The following is a 9,996-nucleotide window of genomic DNA, read 5'->3' on the forward strand; positions in this document are numbered from 1 at the left end:
CACTAGTGAAGTTTCTGCTTCCTGTCCCTGTGACTTCATGCTCTCCCAGCCTAAAGGTCTTCATTCCAAAGGGAGGAATGTGTAGATCAGGAGAAACAATGATCCCACTGAACTGGAAGTTAAGAGGGTCACCTGGCCACCCCAGATTCCTCATGCCTTGAAATTAACAGGCAAAGAAGGGAGTTATTGTGCCTGGAAGGGGTGACTGATCCTGGCCACCAAGGGGAAATGGCCAGCAACTAGAAATGCAGGTAAGAAGGAGCACGTCTGCTCTGGAATATGGGAGGTCCATGAAGTTATCTCTTCGAATTACCATACCCTTAGCATGACCATTAAGGTCAATAGAAAACTGCAACACAATTCAGCCAGGACCGCTCATGGCCCAGACACTTCAGGAATCAAGATTTGGCTCACCCCATGAAGTGAAAAACTATGACCCCTCAGGAGCTTGCTGAGGGCAACGGGAATATGGAATGGGTGGTGGGAGAAGACAGTTAAAACCAGCTATGCCCATGAGACCAGTCTCAGAGAGGAGGACTAGAAAGGGCATGAGTATTTCTTCCTTCTTTCGTTACGAAGGTGTGTGGATAATGTAAATAGCAAATAGCTTTGTTTCCTTCCTTCTTTGCTCCTCTTCTCATGTGACGTGATGTATTGACGTTATATCATAGCATTTAAGTGTTGTCAGTTTCACATCATAGTATTTAACCTACAGGATATCAAGGTCAAGAATAAACATCACCCAAGTTCCCTTGCCTTCTTTCTGGAGAAAGGATTAGTGCATTTCTGGTTGTACTCAGAAGATTTGTATCATGTTAGGTGAAATTATGACCTTGTTAGTGTCTTTATTTGAAGATTAAATATGATTTAGGACATGTGTATGATTGCCCAGCTGAGAAGAGGTGGACTTATGATAGTTAATTTTCTGTGTCAACTTCATTAGGTCACAGTACCCACGTGTTTGCTCAAACATTGTTTTAGATGTCTCCATGAAGGTATTTTTTAGATGAGATGAACCTTAAATCAGCAGACTTTGAGAAAAGCAGATTCGTCTCCATAGTATGGGTGGGCCTTATCCAATCAGTTGAAGGAGTTAATAGAAAAAGATTGACCTCAAGAAAAAAGGAATTTTGCCAGGAAACTGCCTTTGGACTCAAAGTGCAACCTTCCCTGAGTCTCTAGCCTGGTGGTCTACCCAGAAGATGTTGAATTGGCCAAGTTTCTATAATCATGTGAGCCAGCTGTCTGAAATAAATTCTCAATCTCCCTCCCTTCTCCCTTGTTCCTTCTCCCTCTCCTGCTTTCCCTCTCTCTCACTTTATGTTCTGTTGGTTCTATTTTTCTGGAGAATCTTGACTTTTGTACCATGATATGGGGGAAAATATTCTTTTCAGTAAATGATGCTGGGACGACTGGATATCCACAGGTAAAAGAGAGAGAGAGAGAGAATTCAGAGCACCACCTCACATCATACACAAAAATTCACTCAGAATAGATCCAAGATTGAAATGGAAGAGCTAAAAACATTTAACTCTTATAAGAAAACACAGGGGCTAATCTGTGTGATCTTGAAATAGACAAAGGTTTCTTAGACATTGACAGTAAAAACATCAGCAGCCAAAGGAAAACTAGACCAGTGGACTTGATGAAAAGTGCCAATTTTTCTGTATCAAAGGACATATGAAGAAAGGGGAAAGATCATGAACAGCATGGGTTGAACCCCGAACCTCCAATGCAATGGTATTGGAGGTGGGGCCTTTGGGAGGTAGTGAGGGGTAGACAAGATCATGAGGGTGGGGCCCTTATGACAGGATTCGTGCCCTTATAAGAAGAGACACCAGAGCGTGTCGTCCCCCCTCCTGCCAGGCAAGGGCACAGCAAGAAGGTGGCCATCTATAAGCCACAAAGAGCTCTCACCAGGAACCGCATTGTCTGGCACCTTGGACTTGGACATCCAGCACCCAGAACAGAGAGAAATGGATGTCTGGTGTTTAATCCCACCCCCTCTAAGTCTATAGGATTATAGCAGCTCAAGCAGATTAAGATAGGGCCCTTCTTGAAAATCAACAGATTGTGAATGTCAGGCTTGACTTCTTGATTCCCAATTCCATTTGTCTATGCTCATGCTAGTATCACTCCATCGTAATTACTGTGAGTGGGAGTGATTTCCAAAATCAGGAAGTATGAGTCCTCTGATTTTGTTCCTTTTTTTTTTTTTTTAAGGTTGTTTTCTGGAGGAAAACTGCCTGTTTGAGTCCTTTGTCCCTTTTAAATTATTTGTCTTTTTATTATTGCCCAGAAGGAGTTCTTTCTATCTTCTGGATACAAGTCCCTATCAGATGTATGATTCGCGAATGTTTTCTCCCAATGCATGGGTTGTCTTTTTCAGTTTCTGGAGGGTGTTATTTGCAGGACCAAAGTTTTAAATTGTGATCAAGTCCACCTTATCTGTTTTTCCTGTTATCACCTGGTGCTTTCAGGGTCATTTCTAAGCGAATGTTGCCTAATCCAAGGTCGCAGAGATTTGTTCCTGTGTACAGTGGGGGTCCAACTTCATTTTTTTGCGTGAGGATGTCCAGATGCCCTAGGACCATTTGTCAAAAAAATTGTTCTTCTGCATTGAATTGCGTTGGCACTCTTGTCAGTGTTTTTGCCATACAGTATTTGGAATGTACTCAGGCTAAAAAATTACTCCGTCTATCTGAAATTCAAAGTTACTCCAGGCACCCTGAGTTTGTATGTGCTGAACCTGGCAACTCTATATGGGCATCCAGCGGGTAGAGGCAATGGATGCTGCTAGAAGTCCTACAACACACAGGGCAGTCTCCTCCCCTCTCCCACCCCAGGGAAATCTGGCCCCAAACGTCGAAAGCGCTGAGGTTGAGAGACCCCTCCCATGAAACAAACACGGGGATAGCATCACCTGACAACTGTCACCATGGGAAGTCTGAGAGTAGGTGGTATTGGCCCATTTTCCAAGACCGGAGACTGAGGCTCAGAGCAGTGAAACACACTACATTGAATCCAACACTGGGGGAGAAGAGGGTGGGATTCACCTGGATACTCTTTTTTTTTTTTTAACATTTTTATTCATTTATTTGACAGAGGGAGAGAGAGCGTGCGCACAAGCAAGGGGAGAGGCAGGCAGAGGGAGAGGGAGAAGCAGGCTCCCTGCTGAGCACGGAACCAATTTAGGGCTCAATCCCAGGACCCTGGGATTCATGACCTGAGCCAAAGGCAGACACTTAACAGACTGATCCACCCAGGCACCCCCATAAGAGCTTTTTAAGGATATCACATGGAAAGGATGAGGAAGAAAATAATGCTAGGTCTGGCCAAATTCTCATCACTAGAGGTTCTATGACCACTTTTGTTTACTTGGTTACTAGTCATTTTTTAAAAACCTAACAAGCCGTAATTACCATTTGCCTCCTATACTAGGTCGATTGGTGGTCCTCCAATCTGGAGGTTCAAGTCCTGACCCCTAGAACCTCCAGATGTGTCCTCATTTGGGAAAAGGGTCCTTGCAAATGTACTTAAGTGAAGGACCTCAAGAGGAGATCATCCTGGTGGGCTCTGAATCCCACGCCAGGTGTCCATGTAAGAGACAGAAGAGGAGACACACACACAGGGAGAAGGCCGTGTGGACACAGAGGCAGAGTTTAGAATAATACGGCCGCAACTCAGAGAATGCCTGGAGCCCCCCTCCCAGGCTGTAAGAGGCCAGTAAGCACCAGACAGAGTCTTTGCTGGGAACATTGTCCCTCTGATGCCTTATTCCAGGCTCCAGAACTGTGAGAGAATAAATTCCTGGTGTGAAAGCCACCCAGTCCGTGGTGACGTGTTTCAGCAGCCCCAGCGAACTAAGACCCCTACCAAGTAGTGCTCACCTCCAACCCCCTGTTCAGCCCTTATGCTCTAAATTTTTTTGTACCCCTATTTGATACTAAAGAGGCAAATAGAGGCACCTGAGTGGCTCAACCAGTTAAGCTTCTGACTTTTTTTTTTTTTTTTAAGATTTTTTGTATTTATTTGTCAGAGAGAGAGAGCACAAGCAGGGGAGTGACAGGCAGAGGAAGAAGCAGGCTCCTCGCTGAGCAGGAAGCCCAATGGGAGGCTTGATCCCAGCACCCCGGATTCATGACCTGAGCTGAAGGCAGACGCTCAGCTGACTGAGCCACAGAGGCGTCCCAAGTGTCTGACTCTTGATCTTAGCTCAGGTCTTGATCTGAGTCGTGAATTCAAGTCCCATATTGGGCTCCACACTGGGCATGAAGCCTGCTTAGAAAAAAAAAATGCGTATACATTTTTAGTTGGATTGTGTTTCACTTTATAAAGGTGCTCATGCTAGCCTGATCTTAGGGAGCTTTATTCCTCTTCACATGGTGGTTCTATGTCTGAGCTGTGGCCGCTTTGGTGCCTGGCCCTCGGGGTGCACTTCCAGATGGCTCTCTGACCTCCTTTCGGCTAGAGGTAGATTTCAGGTTTGCCCGGCTGCGGACACCTCCAACACAGCCAGCAACTCCTCTTGGGCAAATTGCAGGGCGTGTGAATATTCCACTCCAGGAGGAAGAACCAGCTGGCTTCCACAGGGCCAGCGCCATAACACACACCAGCAATGCGTCCCCCACCATCGGTGAGACTCTCTCTGGGGAACCCCATTCCCACCACTCTGGGTGTTGTCTCCCTTGGTCAATTTTCCCAAACAACTGGAGGCAAAGTGGTATCTCATGGAGGTACCAGGTTATTCTGATGCACCTTTCTAGAAAAATTGAATTTATTTATTTAAAAAAAATTTTTTTAAGATTTTATTTTATTTTATTTGACACAGAGAGAGAGAGATCACAAGCAGGCAGAGAGGCAGGCGGGGGCAGGTGGGGAAGCAGGCTCCCTGCTGAGCAGAGAGCCCGATGCAGGACTCGATCCCAGGACCCTGAGATCATGACCTGAGCCGAAGGCAGAGGCTTTAACCCACTGAGCCACCCAGGTGACCCGAAAAATTGAATTTAAAAAAATTGAATTAAAAAAAAATTCTCATGACATAAAATGTAAGACATTGGCTAAAGTTAGGCAATTCAGCGGTATTTAGTACATTCACAATGTTGTGCAACCATCAGCTCTCTCTAGTTCCAGAACATTTTCATCACCTTAAAAGGAAACATTCTACCTTTAATGCGACTTCCGAGCAAAACTAAGCCGCTGTCTTATGAGCATTTAATGTTTGTGTGTTTCTCCTATTTGGGAAACACCCAGAAGGTTTGTGTGCAGGAGATGGAGTTGTCCACAACTATAAAAGTAACATATTCTTGACGTTGGGAAAGAAAAAAAAAATCGGACAAAACAGAAAAGTAGAATATAAAACCTCACACCCCAGAACACTGTGTCAACCGCCGTGAACTCCTACCTCCAGGATAACAGGAAAAAGCTGACATGAACAAGTGCTGGTGAGGACGGGGAGGGACCCGGACTCTCGTCCAGGCTGCTGGAAATGTAGAAGGGCCCAGCCGCTTGGAAGGGCAGCTTGGCAGTTTCTGCCCATGTTCATGGGGGACCTACCATGGAGCCAGGCTTTCCCCACCTTGGTGTTTCCTGGAGAGAAATGAAAGCAGGTGCCCATTGAGGGCCGGGTACAGGACTGCTCACAGCAGCTGTGTCTGTAATCGTTCCCTGCTGGAACAACCTGAGTGTCTATCATCAGGATGATGGATGAAGCCATGGATGAAATACTTCTCAACATTGAAAAGGCGGAAGCTGGCAACTCCCTCGGGGATGTACCTCCAGGGCATTATGCTGAGTGAGAGAAGCCGGACCATCACTCAAGATTCCATTCATCTGCCGTGGTAGAAAGTGTATTGTAAGTGCAGAGTATTGCAAATGGACAAAAAACGGATCACGAGTTGTCCTAGGGGAGGTAAGAGGGAGGGATGAGAAAGGGCAGGAGGGAACATTCAGGAGTGATGGCTGTGCTCACTATCTTTTTTTTTTTTTTTAAGATTTTATTTATTTATTTGACAGACAGAGATCACAAGTAGGCAGAGAGGCAGGCAGAGAGAGAGAGAGAGGAGGAAGCAGGCTCCCTGCCGAGCAGAGAGCCCCATGTAGGGCTCGATCCCAGGACCCTGGGATCATGACTTGAGCCGAAGGCAGAGGCTTTAACCCACTGAGCCACCCAGGGGCCCCTGTGCTCACTATCTTAATCCTGGTGACAGTTTCATAGGTATAGATGTAAGTCAAATGTATAAATTCTACACGTTAGGGGCACCTGGGTGGCTCAGTCGGTTAAGCCGGATTTCAGGGTCCCAGGATCGAGCCCAGCATGGAGCTCCCTGCTCAGTGGGGAGTCTGCACCTCCCTCTCCTTCTGCCCCTCTCCCAGCTCATGCTCACTTGCTCGTTCCTGCTCTCTGTGTCAAATAAATAAACAAAATCTTTTTAAAAAATTGTACACTTTAGCCACAGAGGAGAGCCTATTGATGAGTTTAGGTTAAGTAGAACAGGCCTGGATTCACATCCTCGCCCTGCCATTGGCTTGCTGTGTGACCTCTCTCAGATGTCTTGACCTCTCTGTGCCTCAACCGTGAAATGGGATTCGAGGGTCCCCAACGACCCACAGTGTGTGACTTAGGGCAGTGTCTGGCTCACAGCCATCAAGCACTGGCTTATACAAATGCTCAGCTCTGCTTTGTTTTGTCTGTATTTTAACAATTCATCATTGAAACAAACAAAAAAAAATCATTTCAGACCATACCAAAGTCCCACGGGGCTTCCACCACAGGAGTGTGCGTGTGTGTGAGCCCAGGCTGGGTCCCGGATACTTCTTGTCCAATCCCAGGCCCATCCCACTTGGTGACTTTGACCCAGCTCAGGTTGCACTTCGGAATCCACCCACCAGTCCCGAATTCACAGCTTCGGCCCACATCCTGGTCCAGCCCCTCCTGAGTTTCCCTGCCAGCCTCCAAGTCCAGGAAACTGGAATTCTTCTCTTGTACCAAGAGAGGTCCCTCAAGGGTAAGCAGCGGCTGTGGCTGCTGCAGGAAAGTTTCACGACTTTGGAGAAAGGAGATTTAGGATCGGGAAGCTGCTTTCTCCCAGACCTGCCACCAGCCTTTTTGAAACCCCCTCTCTTGGGGTCCTGGCTCCCACAGAGGTGGCCCTCTCTCCCTGCCCTTGCTGAAACAAAGCTAGTTCCTGCAAACCTAGATCCCATGTAGGGTCCCCCCGCAAGAACAGTGGGCTCTTGTAGGTTTTTGTGGGCAACCCACTGTGGCCCCATTCTTGCTTCAAAGGAGCCCTTTGTGGAACATGACGGTGTGGCCGAGTCCCCGGCGACACTGGTGGGGAACAGAAAAAGAGGCATGTGTGTATGTTTCATAGTCCTTCTCCTCTCTCTGAACGGCCCCTTTGAAGGTGATGATGGGTCACAGCAGGTCTTGTGTGGGAGGACAGTGTGTGGTCACCTTAATTCTAATTTGACCATACGTTGCTCTTTTGGGGGATGCACTGGGGTGTCTGGAGAGGTGGGTTTTGGCGTGGCCTCAAAGCTCTGGTTCCCACAGAGACTCAAGGCTCCTATTGTGGGTGGCAGGGCTCTGAGGAGGAAGGCAGCCCCGGGGGACCCCCTTCTATTCCCACAGCGGGCTGCATGCCGGGATGTATTTTGGGTGAAATTCCACCATGGCTATTTTTGAAGGTGCTAGGGTGGGAAACTGAGTAATGCCTTCGTAGAGGCCCCGAGCCCATGTCACTGTCCCCCATTCACAGAGAGCTGTGTGGCCTCTTCCAGCAGTGGGACGGACGAAAAGCAGTCTTTGGAAACCAGTAACCAGCATAGTGTGTCAGGAGGTGAAGAAAAGAATCAAAAAGAAAAACAGACCATGTCACACCCACTAGGAGGACCGTTGTCCAAAATGGAAAATAACAAGTGTTGTCAAGGACATGGGGATGCTGGAACCCTCGCGCACCGCCAGCCCGAGTGTAGAATGGGGCCAGCCGCTGTGGAAAGAAGTTTGGCGGTTCCTTAAATAGTTAAACATAGAATTATTTTACAACCCAGAAATCCCACTTCTGGGTGTGTACCCAAAATAAGTGAAAATAGGGGGCACCTGAGTGGCTCAGTGGGTTAAAGCCCCTGCTCTCGGCTCAGGTCATGATCCCAGGGTTCTGGGATCGAGCCCCACGTCCGGCTCTCTGCTCAGCGGGGAGCCTGCTTCCTCCTCTCTCTCTGCCTGCCTCTCTGCCTACTTGTGATCTCTGTCTGTCAAGTAAATTAAAAAAAAAAGTGAAAATAGGGTCTTAATGAGATTCTTGTACATGTACGATAGCAGCAGCATCACCCAAAGGTTGAGAGAACCCAAGTGTCCGTGAACAAAGGAGTGGATAAACAATGTCGTCCATGTGCATTTGGAATATTACTGAGCCATGAAAAAGAACAGAGCCCGGATACATATCACATCACGGATGAACCTAGAAAACATCCTGTGGAGGGAAAGAAGCCAGACACAAAAGGCCACATCCTGTGGGAGTCCATGTATATGAAATGTCCAAATCCATGGAGACAGAAAGCAGATATGGTGGGTCCCAGGGACTGGGGGAGGGGGATGGCAAGTGACAGCTAATGGGGCTGGGGCCTTTGTGTGGGACTGATCAAAATTACTCGAGGTGGCTCTATTGGTGGAGTGGTCAAATCTTGATTTTAGCTCAAGTTGTGATCTCAGGGTCATGAGATCAAGCCCGGCGTCCGCTTGAGATTCTCTCTCTCCCTGTCCCTGAGCCCCCCCCCCCTGCTTCTGTGCTCTCTTTCTCTCTCTTTAAAGTAAATAAATATGTCTTTTAAAAAATGATTTGAAAGCGAAGAGGTGATGGTTGCCACATCATTGCAATTGTACTAAATGCCCCTGAATCGTCTGCTTTCAAATGGTGAATTTCAGGTCATGTAAATGTCACCCCGATGAAAAGAGGACAAACAGTGCTGGGAGAATTGATGAGCCATTACCTGCAGGATATGCTGTCAGTGGGAAAATCAGCACACGCTGGGGCATGGGAAGTGTACCCTCAGGACCCTCACACGTGCAATGATGGGAGACTCGGTAGACATGCATCTTTCCAGACATGGATGATGTCTGTGGAAGGAGCTTACATCCAGGCACCCCTAGAAGGGAGTAGATGTGCTAAGGGGTTTGGGGGGAGCGCTGCTGATGGAGGCTGGCCAGGCCATCAGACCATGCAAGTGCCACCCCGAGAAGGAGGGGAGGAAGGGGGATGGGGAGAGGCTTGGGAGTGGGAGCCTTGAGAAGGTCCAGGCCTGGTGGAAGGAGTCCTCCGATTGGGCCCTGCCAGATTTCAGTGTTGCTGTCTGTGGCTGGTGCGCTGGACACTTCCAGAGCAGTGGTAGCTGGATCACCGTTGTAAGTGGGGTGCCTGCTGCTGGCTTATGTGTCGCCCCTTTTCAACCTCATGACTGCTCTGTTCGTGAGCCTGTCACGTGACAAATGACCAAGACAGCCAGCGTCACCCGGCCACGTCGTGTGGTCTGTGTGGTGCTTCCAAGTCCCTTCATGGTGGGTGCCTTCTGGAGGACATCGCTGCTGAGATAAGAATCCTCATGCTTGGTCCAACCCCGTTGGCTCACAGGTGCCTCTACCCCTGATCTCCTTGTTCGTGTCCTTTTCCTTGCGGTCTTGGACCAGGCATCCCTGCGCACTCTCATTCAAGGTCACATCCCCTCCCGACAAAGTGGGGGGCCACGGTCTCCCTCATAGCTCTGCTTGTGGGGAACGATGTCCGTCCACTGCCCTTCAGCCTCCCTTCCGATGACCCCCCACCGAGCCACGCAGGAGGGACAACGTGCCCTGAGTGTCGGGGTGCCAGATTTATCGGCACAGACAAACACACACCCCGATGACACACCAAGCTTTTTAAAAAGCACACCCAGAATTTGAATTTGAATGTCACAGAAGCAGCAACAAATTTCACTTACGGTTTTTTAAAAATGTGGTAA

Source organism: Mustela nivalis (genome assembly GCF_964662115.1).
Source record: "Mustela nivalis genome assembly, chromosome: 1".
Taxonomy (NCBI): domain Eukaryota; kingdom Metazoa; phylum Chordata; class Mammalia; order Carnivora; family Mustelidae; genus Mustela; species Mustela nivalis.